Consider the following 12,212-nt stretch of genomic DNA (forward strand, 5'->3'; position numbering starts at 1 on the left):
CTCATTCATGAGGCTGTGAATTCCCCCTCAAGTTAGCCCTAAGAGCTTGTCCAACATAATTACTGTATTGATCTCAAATAGAGGGCATCATCTGTTTCTCCCCAACATGCTGAAAAAAAAAACACCCTGCTTTCAAGGACTTGGAGGGCCTTTGAAGTGAAATTGCTCTCGGACAGGGAGGGAGCCAGCCTTATAACAGCAGCTGGAATGGCTGCTTGAATTCCAAATCTGCATTAGTGCTGCCAGGCAAGGCAGGCCCTCAGCCACAGGAAGTGGGGCATGCACTCCAGGGAGGCCAGGAGGCCGGCGCAGCCACTGCCTGGGTTGGATTGTTGCCTGCTGGCACACTGGCCTCTGCACAGTTCTATCTGGGTTTTCCTTTCTCTGGTGCTCTGGTGTTTTGTAACCAAGGGAATGCTAAACTGCAACCAGTTCCTTTTATGATCCTGGACAAGTCTGTTCCCCTTTGAGCCTCAGCGTTCTCTCTGAAAGGAAGTGGGATGTGTAGAAGTTGTCAAACATGAACTCCGTGGAAGGAGATAGTGGGGCCTCCTCCCACACCCACCTACTCCCTTGAGGAAGCTCCAGGCAGTACATATGGAAAGCCACCAAACAGGACTACCTCTCAGGACTTCTCTTGTTTTATTAGTCTCTGAGCTGCCTCTTTGGTTGGTTTGTCTGGAGTTTTTGTAGCATCTTGTCACTCATCCACAGCATGTCTCTGGTTCTCTGGATGAAGGAGGCTCCAAGTCGTACTAGACTGAGTACTGGAACTAGAGTGTACTGTTTATTTCCTGTACTGGAAGCCAGAGTTAGGGCCAGACAGGATTTTATGTCTGCACCTAAAACCACTCCATCCCCCAGAAATGAATCAACCTAATTAGTGCTAGACTGTTGTAGCTCCCTGAGAGCAGGGCTCTGGCCATCTTACCACTGTGTTCCCACAGTGGCCCACATGATATGTCCTCAGTAAGGAAAAATGAACGGCTACTTCAGAATCTGTTAGAAGTTTTCCCGTGGCCCCTTGGGGGAGAGCTCTTTTTATTACTTTGGTTTGACCAGTACTGTCCCCACCTTCAGGCTTCTTTGTCCTCAAAACAGGGACTTCTTAACTATTCACATTCATGATCCAAAGACCTCTAACCCCAGGGTGGGTCCCCCAGTAGTTTCTGCCATGTCTGCTGCACCAGCTTGGCAGCCTCCTGCCCAGATGGGGGCCTCTGGCCCTTCCCTGATGCATGTGCCCTGGCGCCAACTGCCACTCTTCATCCTGCCTTGCTCTGCTTACAGTGGAACTGTCCTGTGCTCCAAGCCACCCCTGAAACCCACCCTCCTTGCCGGCCTTTCCTAGACCTTACCTGCTGCTGTGTGGACAGCACACCTTGAGGACTTGCTGCTTTGGGTTTTCTTCTACTTGCTCTGGTGGGCAGGCCCTATCTCAGTGTTTCTCCCATTTGATCTGACTGGGAAAGAGTGGGTGGGCAGAGATGGGGAGTTCTTTCCAAGAGGCATCGTTCCCATTTTAGGACTCTTCCCCCGTCCCCCACCCGCAGTCTCGTGCATCATTTGGAGTTTACTGTGGTGCCACCCATGTTTTCGTTCACTGGCCTTCTTGGATGCCAGATTTTTAAAGCCAGCTTTCATTCCTCAGTGATCGGGAGCACAGAGATGGTGGCTGAGTCGCAACATATTAAGTGTCTGAGACAAGGCTTGTGCCCCGAGGCAGCCATGCGTGAGTGGTCAGTCCTGAGTGGTTTGGATTGAAATAGGACAGGGAAAGCAAAGCTCCGGGGCCTTTGTCCAATCTTTCCCCTCAGTAGCTAGGCTCCATGCCAAGCTCTGTGCCCAGCCCCCTACGGCACGTGCTGCCTCCTCACCAGGGGCCCTGATAGTCTCAGAATGGTGCCCCCTAGGACACAAGGGAGATTATAAGCCTCTTACATTGAGTGAGGTTTTCTGTAAAGAGGAAAATGCTGTAATTGAAAAGCTCCTTGATGATAAAGAAATAGAGACGCCTGGCACAGGAGAGCCTTCGTTCTTTGGTATACTCAGCCAGGGTTGGGGACATTCAGTACCCCCATGCTAATAGGCTCTTGGACTCTTAGGGACCTTGGAGTCTGCAGGTCCAGACTCCAGAAGGTTATGGGACCATGAAGGAGGTCACAGAGCTGTACTCCTTGACTTGCTGCATTTCTGCATCTCCAGTGCCTCCATCTGCCCCCTCCCTCCAGCTCAGGTGGCACACCTTTGTCTCCACTCAGCACTCTGGGAGGTACCATCAACAATACCTGGCCAGAATTGAGGGTCTGTCTTACAGCATCGTGGAAAAAGGGGCCCTTTTGGAACAGGAGTTAGGGAAGCAAGAAGCATGGAGATTGTGCTCAGAATTGAATTCAAGGAGCAATGCATAAAAAAGCCAAAGGATGGGCAGAGACATGGTGCTTAAAAGGATTGTGGAATTCATGTAATTCTGAGATCTGTGAGCCCCGCCCCTGCTGAAGAGTAGCTAGCCCCAGTACATGCTGCCCTTGAAGGTCTATAGGCATTCCGTTGGCATTTCCTAAATAGGATGTATTTCACCAAGCATCTCCCAGGACCAGAGCCCTCAGGACATACCTGTCTAGGGCAGTTGCTACCCCCCATAGCCCCTTCCGCACCATCCCCAGAAGCGCCTTGGCCAGCCTCATTCAACTTCTTGCCATTTTATTACAGTGTTTGAGCCAACTACATAGTCCTAGTGTATTCCTAGGCAGGAGATCAAAGGGTCCCCGGAGTCAGGTGGGCTGTGAGTGAGCATGTGATACTGCAGGAGTCTTCCTCCTGCCCTGACAACTTGCCTTGTTCTACCAGTGCTGCTCAGGATGTCTGCGGCCTGGCAGCGCCAGCAGTGTCACAAAGCTTCATTATAAATGCAGGAGCTCAGGTTCCAGGTCCACTGAATCTCAATCTGCGTCTACAGACCGCTCCAGTGCTCTTAGAAGTTTGAGAAACCCTCTGGGCTGGGGTCTCTTTCCCATATGCAGCTGGGGAAGCTTGCTGGAGGGAGAAATCGACAGGGGACTGAAAAGAACAAGTGCCTGATCTACCTTCCCCTCTGCTCTTTCACTGGTAGGTAGATGGGTGGGATGATGGTGGGGCATTTCCTGCTGTTCCCCCCTTACTCACCACTTATCCACGGGGGTGAGAGTCTTGACCGGGAAACATGGCTCTGGTCCCCAGCCCCTGTGGGACTGAAAACCCAGAGGCTTGCGTGTCTCAGATCCTCCAGAGGCTGATGTAAGGGTTGCTGAAGACCTCGGATCTTTTCTTTTGTGAAAAGGAGCCCATGTGGCCAGGAAAATAGTGGGAGCTGGAAGTGACAGTTGTGGTTTTAAGCACACAGTAGATGCTCAAGAAATATATTGAGTACATGACTTGGACTTTCCCCTCCCTAAATATTATCTGTCAAGCGGGCCTATTGGACTTGCTGACCTTGGAGGTGGCTTGAGCCACCAATTCCAAGTGGTTGAGACAGAGGTTTGTCTTTACGCCTTTTGCAGCCTGTTTTCCCAGTTCTTAGAACATTGGGGTGAGATCCAGAGATCTCAGAGATCCTGACGAGTTCATGACCTTGGAGCCACCAACCATACCCTCACCCCTTATCTCCCGCAGTTCTGGCCTTCCAGACCGACTGTGAGTTTCTTTGCTTCGTGTGGGCTGTCCCCTGGGGAGGGAGCTCCGTGGAGAACAGAAAGAGGTGTGGGTGTGGGCTCCCCCTTGGTGGGGAGTGGGGCACAGGAGCTTCGGGCTCTGTTGACCATCAAAGAAGGGACTCGAGTGGGCAGACCGCTCACTTGCTGTGGACGTTGGGCAAGTCTCTAACTCTCCCTGGGCCTTGGAATTCAGGCTGAGGTGATCTCTGCGCCCCCTCCCTGCCTGGGTTTTCGCTCTTATCCTGATCCCACTCTCCTCCTGGTGCCTCCCTTCCACTTCTCCGTGGCCTGCATCTCCCCTCCCCATACCCGCCCTGGGCCCGGGTTAGGTTGGCGGGGGGGTCGAGCTGCCCAGTCCAGAAAGTCCAAGAACCGCGAATGGGATGGCGAGGGTCAACCGCGTGGCCTCTGCCAGGAAGCGCACCAAGTGCCCGGGCGAGGAGGGCGTCAGCCAGGGCGCAGCAGCTTCCTCGCCCAGCGAAGTCTGTGCGCCTTCCTCCCGCCCCTGCAGACAAGCGGAGCCCATGGGGGCCGTGGCCCCCACCTATCCCGACGTCTCCACTTGTTCCAGAAGTTGTCCCAGTCCCCTTGGAGCATGAGCTGTTGCCTGGACCGCTGGGCTCTCGCCCAGGTCCTACCACACTGTCTAGCTTTGTAACCCTAAGCCAGTTCCTGCCCCTCTTTGGTCCTCAGTTTCCCCACCTGTAAAATGGGGGCACCCAGAGCCCTCCTCCGGGACCTGCGGCGGGGCGGGGCGGCAGGGCGGGGGCCTCCCCGTCGCTCCCGCTCCCGTGGTTCGGGCTCCGCAGTGAGCGGGGAGCGGCGCCGGGGAAGGAGCGCTCCGCGGTCATGTGACGTCCCCCTCCCCGAACTGCGGCGGCGGCGAGCGCCGGCCGCGTCTGAGCAGAGCTGCAGCGGCGGCCGCGGGCACTGGAGTGCCGAGCCCAGGACGCCCCCGGCCCAGGCCCGCGGGTGAGTGCGCCCCGCCGGGGCTGCGGCCCTGGAAAGGGGAAGGGGACGGAGATGTCCGGGCTCCCGTCGGCCCGCAGCCAAGACCCCGCGCAGGCGGGCGGGGAGGGAGAGTGGGGGCGAACGCGCGGAGGACCCGGGTCTTAAGGGGCGAGGGGTGGGCGCAGCTGGGGTCGCGCAGCCCGGGCTTGACGGCGACTGGAGAAGTCGGGGGAGGCCTGGGCTGAGCCGGCTGAACCCCCAGCCTGTGGGACTTGGTCCAGGCCGCGGCCAGGGGGCTTTGGTCCCACCCCCCTGGGTGGGTGGGGAGTCCGGTTTTCCGCCCACCCCGAGGTGGGAGCGCCTGGGGTTTAGAGGAGGGACTGTGGAAAGTGGGCGCGTTTCCTCCATCCCTGGGGAGGGGCCCAAGCCCTAGCGCGCCCCAAGAGGAGGCGCTCCTGTTCTCAAAGAAGGGAAGCGGGGGCCTCAGATCAACGACCCTGAGCGGGGAGGGCGGTGATGTCCTTGCATCCCCAGAGACAGGGCGAATTCCCCTGTCCCTGACCCGCGGCAGAGCGGGGCACACGCGTCACGCAGTTGGGCGCCCCGTCGTCGCCTCCCCTGCTTCGGCAGGATCTGAGGACTCGGTGGGAATTCACGGGCGGTTTCCGTGCCCTGCAGGGTTTGGTGCCAGCTGCGGGGCGCCTGGGCTTGGGGAAGAAACCCTGTGTACACACACCGGCGCGCACACGGTCTCCGGAGGTGAGCGGCCCCCTCCCTACCCTAACAGTTAGACCCCAGCCTGTGCGTGCCCTCGGAGTCCTTGTTAGGGTCATAGCACAGGCCTGGTGGTGGGGTCGGGAAGAACATCCACCGCTCACAGGGCGCATTGGCCTCTGTCCCTGGACTCCATTCCCCTCCCTGCCAAGCCAGAGGTCAGGCCCCTGGGGCAGCAGGCAGGAGGGACACTGAGGGAAGGGGCACTGAGGCAGGAGGGGCACTGAGGGAAGCTGGCCAGGTGGAAGTAGGAGAGAAAGGCAATGGGGGTGAGATGGTATCACTTCCTCTCCATAGGAGGCTCCCAGGAGGCTCCTGGCCCTTTGCACAGGTAGTGGTCCCTCCTTCCTGAGGGTGTTTGGGGAAAAACGCTACGGTGGGGGCACTGGGGAAGGTTGCCTCGCAGATGAAACAGAACATTGGCCAAAGGTTTCCCTGAATGGGCTTCTGGACTGGCACAGGGCCCTGAGGGCTGTGGCGGAGTGGGGAGGCAGTGGTCAGGTCCAGCTGGCCATGGGGGCCCCCTCCAGGACCTCAGCCTCACTCTGAGAGCCCCCAGCAGCTGGAGGGTCTGGCAAGGGGTGAGTGTTCCTTGATGGCCTTGGGAAGGATTCCAGGGTAATGATTAATCCTCAGGTGGCGCGAGCAATTTCCCCCTTCACAGCAATATTTCAAGGCAGGGGCTGAAGCCTCCATTGCACAGATGAGGAAACTGAGGCTCAGAGAGGCTAAATGAACTGCCTGAGGTCACCTAGTCACCTTCTGCAAGGTCTAGAATCGTGGTTCTCTGACTCTTGATGGGAGCAGATCTCCACAGCGTTGGGGTGGGGGAAAGGGGAATGCTGTGGTAGAGTGCTCCATGTGGACCTGTTCCCCTTTGCTGCCAGGAGGGGAAGGTGCCTGTGGCCAGAAGCTGGGTCAGGTTGAGGAGAGGGTCCAGAGTCCTAGGCTCACCTTGCCACCCCTTCCCATGGAGGGAGGGCTGTCCCATGGAGCACCATAATGGTGCTTTCACCCTGGCACCTTCCCAGCTTCCTTGGGCAAAACCTTCTCTTCTTCCCAAGGTGCCTGCCTGGCAGGGGTCTCAGGAGACCCCTCTCCTGGCTCTGACTACCCTCCACCCTTAGGAGACAAAAGGATTCTTCCTTTGGCCTCTTGGAGGGCAGCAGGGAGAGAGGTCTCTGCTGCTCAGGCCACAGGCTCCCACAGCAGGGCCTCTACCTCTCTCACCTGGCCCTGCCCCTGCCCTGCTGTCAAGTTCTGGGGCCAAGAGGCCCTTTGAGGACTCCTCGGGCAGATCTGTCCTCCATGCTGCCGTCTGTCTGCGGAGCCCTTTGTCCTGGTTGTCAGAGGCTGCTGAGCAGCCACACGTGCTGTGCAAACAACCCAGACCTGAGCACGGCCAGACACAAACGCAAATACAGTTTGACTGACAGATACCCTGAGACCTAGACACAGGAACACACGGGCACACCCAGGCTCTGCCTGACACACAAACACTGAGAGACACACCATCCAGATGCTGGCATGTGTGTACACACAGAGAGATGGAGGTTGTCAGCAAGAAGAGCCTCTTCGGAAGCCCTCGTCTGCTGTTGTCTGCCTCCATCATCTCCTCCAGGGTGCACACATGGTACACGCGCACGCAGGAAGAACACGAGGACGCCCTACGCCCTTAAAAATGAACCTGGCAGACATGCACACGCACCCACCCACACCCAGGCCATCATGGGTGCACACACGCATGCATTACATCAGCTTCCTGCGTGTGGGATGTGAACGCTTCATCACCCGGGGAGGGGAGTGGAGGCCCCCAACCATCCCCAGCAAAGCCTCCCCTTCCTCCCTCTTTTCTGATTCATGTGGACCCATCTTGGCTGACCCTAAGAATCCTGGGAAACTGCCTGGTGCTTCCCGCTCAGTGGGAAGCACCTCCTCTCCTGCCGCCTCTCTGTGCACACACCCACCGGGTTGCCAGGGGAGCCTCTCCCCAGGCTGCTCTTTTGCTGCCCCTGAAGATGTTGTTCTGCAGGTGCTTCCCAAGACAGGACAGGCCCCAGCGCAGGTTCCAAGTGGCTCTGGGGTTCCCTTTCCTTTCCACTTTTGCTAGAGGCATTACCAGGCCCCAGTTTCTGCTTTGTCCTCCCAGCAAGGCTAGGGGCCAGCTGGTGTGAGGGGGAGTCCTCAGCACTCTCTGCTCACCTCCTTGCATGGCAGGACCTCTGCCAGGCTGGCCCTGGCACCCTGTGCCTCTGAGAGACTGGCGCTGTGGAGAGGTGCTTCTGTGGGCTTAGGTGAGGCCTCCAGGGCAGGCATGCTAGATGGGGAGCAGTGAGTGGCTCCCAGCTCCAGCATGCTCCCTCAGCACTCACGCCAAGCCTGCCAGAGTGCTGATTCCCTGTCCAATCCTGGCCCTGCCTCTTGCTGGCTGTGTGGCCTGGACAAGTCATTTTCGCTCTCTGGGCCCAGCTCCAGCTCTGGGAGGCAACTCAGCCTGGCTAGGGGATGAGGAAAGTCAGAGGTGTGAGGTGGCAGCCCTGTGCCAATAAGGAAAGGAAGTTTAGCTCTGGTGGCAGTGTGGGCACATGAGGCCCCAGGCTGAGGACTTTCTGCAGAGTGCAGCCTCTGGATCCACACTAGGGCCAAGCAGGGGTCGCCAGTCTTGGGGCTTCCTGGGGCGGCCACCCTGGGGTCAGCCTAGGAGGAGGGGACACAGGGGTAGGGGGCTGCAGCTGTCGCTCACCTTTGTGGACATTTTATGCCTCAAAATGTGCTCTATATTTAGGGCTAAAGACCGGCACTGGCAGGCAGGTGGTGACTCAGAGAGGAAGAAGGAAAAAGAGGCAGAGGGGTGCTGGTGGGGAGACACCCCAAAACAGAAAGGTCCCAGGGATTCCAGCCTTTCCTACTGGAAGAAAGGAAACATGACACTCCTGCTTTGCACCAGCACAATGAGAGCTGCCTCGTGTGCCTACCCACTAAGCATTTAATGGGCATGTAGTAGATTTCGGGAACCATGACAGGCACTGGGACACAGAGATGAGCTGGGTCCTGCGGTCTCTGCCACAGCCAGGTGCCTTGTCTCAGATGAGGAGGTAAGACTCAAAGACAGAAAGTGACTTGCCCACTCTACTGGTTAATACCTCTGCCAACCGAGGCCACCCTCCCTCGGGCCCCCATGTGGAGGAAGCAGACCCAAGTTCGAATTCTGACATTGCCACTGAGCAGCCATACAACTTTTGGTGAATTCCTCTCTCCCTCTGAGTCTGTTTCTTGATCTAGGAAGTGGGAATCATAGCGCCTGCCTGATGGGTATGTTTCAAGGGATACGAAGGCGAATGCGAGCAAACACTGAGGGCAGTGCCAAGCTTACCCTAGGCATTCTGCTGGGTCTAAAAAGGACATAGATTGGGAGTCCTCAGGATGCCAAGTCCACTCTCTGCTGTGTGACTTTGGACAAGTCACCTGCCTTCTCTGTGCCTCATTTCTTTCTCCCTAGAACAGGGATGACGAGCTTTTATTTGCCTGCCTCCCTGGGGATGCTGTTTGTGGGGCCAGACATACTGGCTGGGAGCTGCTTTGAAAAATATAAAGCTGCACTCAGAAAAACACACAGAGACACACTGAAGGAAAAGCAAACACCAGACAATCTGGAGAAAAATCTTTTCTAAAAACATCAAATATTTCTCTACAGCCAGAAAAAAAATAAGGCTTTTCTTCAGTGTTCACATTTCCAAGGTAGCTGGTATGGCGATCACCAGGTGAACTGGGTAAGTTTCCTCCTTGAGGAGTCCTTGCCTGGCACATATTAGCTGTTCAGTAAATGATAATGTTAGTGGTAGAATTACGAGTTGCACAGCAAGAGGAGGAGTGGAGGCGCTCCTGGAGGCGAGACCAGCTACAGCGTGGGCAAGGGCGGGGAGGTGGCAATGTGGACACTGGGTTGGATTCATGGAAGGCATGTGTAGGGACAAATCAGGGTCAGTCTATTAAGGGCCTCGAATGGCAGGCTGAGGAGTTTAGATTTCCCCAAAATCAATGCGGGATACACGGGAGGGGAGGGCTGAGCCCACTAGCCTGGAATGAGGAACCACCTGGCACAGTTCTCTGCCCTGCCACTGCTGTGTAAGGATGGCCCCCTCGCCTGTTTCCCTGGACCTCCTTTTCTCCCAGTGTGCGAAGGAGAGGATTCCAGCCTCTTCCATCCCAGGGGCAGGCAAGAGGATCAAGGCACCAAGCCACCCAGGAGCTAGGTTGCTATGATAGCCGGGAGCCGGGGGCTGTCATTGGTTCAGGAAGTCAGGAACCCTGTGTTCCCCTGCTGGCCCCACCCCACTAGCTGGGTGAGCTCAGGCAAGCCGCCGAGCCTCTTTGAGCCTCCCTTTCCATCTGTGGAATGGGAGGATGTGGTTTCTCTCTTTGCAATACAACTCCCATGAGTTGAAGCCGGCTGACTGTGTTGTGTGAGCCTCTAGTGTGTGTTTCTGGGGGACTTGCAATATTTCTTGAAACTACAGTACCTGTTCCTCAGGCTCCCCTGAGAATGTGGATCTGCTGGCAAGCCTGGGGTTGGGGGGCAGTGGGTGAGGATCAGACGCCTGAGCATCTCAGAGGCTGTGACCTTTTCAAGGCCACAGGAGCCATGTGTCTGCCGCAGCCAGGCTGTGGGGGCAGCAGAGGGAAGGTGGAGGTGGGGCAGATGGGTCCAACCCTCTGCTTGGCTCCTGAACTCCGGGCCCCAGTTCTGCGAGGGAAAGCCATCTCAGTACCCCGCTCAGAGGACAGCCCTCTCCAAGGCCCCACTCCTTGATTTAGGGCTCGAGGGGTAGGGTGGAGGCGGCTGATGGAGGGTGACCTTGGGAACTTCTTCCTGCCTGCAGGCTCGGTGCCAGAATTTCCAGGGCAGCCCTGATTCTTCTTGCTCAAAAGTTGGCAGTGTCAGGGACCCTCGAGAGGCTGCCAGGACAAGGCCTGAGCTGATGTCACCGTCACCAGCCTCTTGCGTCTTACCCTATCTTGGAGGTCCAGAGAGAGGTCATCCACCCCCTGGCAGACTGCTATAGGCACTGTGCCCACCCAGGCAGCAGGCTCAGGACACCATGGGGCTGAAGGCTCTAGCCTTGCCTCATTCACCACTTGCCTTTCACTTGAGGTGTGGGAGCTCTGCCAGGGATAGACGGTTGCCCTTACAGCCCCTCTCCCAGGGCTCCCTGCCTCTAGAAACAGGACTGGGCAGAGCCGCTGGGACAAAGACCTCACCTGTCCCAGTCCCCAAAGCCCACAGCCCTCCCTGGCTGCAGAGGTGTGGGCTCTGTAGTCCTCCGAAGGGCGGAGAAGGCTGGGACCTGCCCAAACTCTACAACGCTGGGCCCACCCATGGCAGTCAGGGTGGGAACTGGGCAGGTAGCTCAGGAATTCTAGGAAGATGCTGGTTGCGGGGAGGCAGGATGGGGCCTGAGCAATCGGATGCAGATGGGGGCATTCATTGAGCACTTGCTGGGCCCTATGTAAGCACTTTTCATGGATCTATTTCATTTAATCCTCAGAGCAACCCTCAAAGGCTCAGAGAGGTTAAATAGCCTGCCCCAGGTCACCCAGCTTGTGAGTGGCTGGGCCTGAGATTTGAATTGAGGGTTGTGTGACTGTACTTTTAGCCATTTCTGTGTACTGCATGCAGAATGAGAAGGGGTTGGGGAGGGCACCACACAGAGTCTGTCCCCTGGGTAATGGGAGCAGTTCTGGGCAGGGGCAGGGGTGAGACTCAGACTCGGAGGCTCACACCTGCAGGACTTGGCCCTGAAGCTTCCAGCTCCCCTTCCCCATGACCTATCCCTGGGGCCCAATGCCCCAAGCTGGCTTGGGGGAAAAGGATGAATGAGGATGACTTTTCAGGGGTTCCCTTGGACACACAATCCTGTAGACCCTGACTTCTCCTGGCCCCCTATGTCTGTGTGAATTCCCAGCTCAGAACCCCAAGAAATCCCCAGCTTCAGAGCTGGGAAGAAGCCCACAGAGATCAGCTGGTCCAACCCACTCGTTTGACAGACGGTAATTATCATGATTATGCCTGATGGGAGCAATTCACAAAGGACTTTCACATCTGGGTTGCTGCTGGGTGTGCCGGAGTCCTTGGGGCCAGCAAGACTCATCCACATTTTGTGGGTGAGGAAACTGAGGTTCATAGAAGCAGGGAGATGGACCTAGGGGCACACAGTTGACCTTGGCACAGGTCTCTCCCTTCTGAAACCCAGTGCCTATGTGATGTGGCTCTGGGGCTGCACCCTGCATTGGAGTGGGGCTGGTCCTAAGAGGTCTGTATGGGGCCACGGCAGTTATCAGATGAGGCTCTGAGACTCCCAGTGATGGCTGCCTACCTCCCTGTCATGGGAACACCACCCCCTTCAGTGGCGTGGTCTGAAAGAGACAGACTGGTGGGCACAGCTGTTTCCAAGAGACTTCTCTGCCCACCATGCAAATGGGGGCTATGCTGCCCCAGAAAATCAGATTGAGAAGGGCCCTTGGAGGGGCCTCATTATTTAGAGAAGGAAACTGGGCAGCTGCCCACAGTCACGCTGTGAGCCAGTGGTGGCACTGGGCTTAGAACTCAGCTTTCCTGGCTCAGCTCATAACTGTCCTTGCATGTGTCCAGTAGCAGTACTAAAGACAGTCCCCGTTTATTGTGTGCCTACTATGTGCCAGGGGTGAGCTCTTTATGCTGAATCCTAAGAACAATCCTATGTGGTAAGTACTTTTATTATCATTACCATCCCCTTTTACAGATGAAGAAACTGAGGC

At 56.8% G+C, this 12,212-nt stretch overlaps 1 protein-coding gene across 5 annotated transcripts in view; it reads left to right on the forward strand.

The window, feature by feature from the left end:
* Window positions 1–4,542: 4,542 nt before the first annotated feature.
* RAP1GAP (RAP1 GTPase activating protein) overlaps window positions 4,543–12,212 on the forward strand; it is a 73,695-nt gene continuing 66,025 nt past the window's right edge. For 4 of the 5 annotated variants that reach the window (XR_004441047.1, XR_004441049.1, XM_033227944.1 and 1 more), the window contains exon 1: window positions 4,543–4,664. The gene's annotated coding sequence lies outside the window, so the exon portion shown is untranslated. The remainder of the gene's footprint in view (window positions 4,665–12,212) is intronic. The other variant, XR_004441048.1, reaches the window with a different exon arrangement.

Source organism: Trachypithecus francoisi, unplaced genomic scaffold (assembly GCF_009764315.1).
Source record: "Trachypithecus francoisi isolate TF-2019V2 unplaced genomic scaffold, Tfra_2.0 Lachesis_group12, whole genome shotgun sequence".
In the NCBI taxonomy this organism is placed as follows: domain Eukaryota; kingdom Metazoa; phylum Chordata; class Mammalia; order Primates; family Cercopithecidae; genus Trachypithecus; species Trachypithecus francoisi.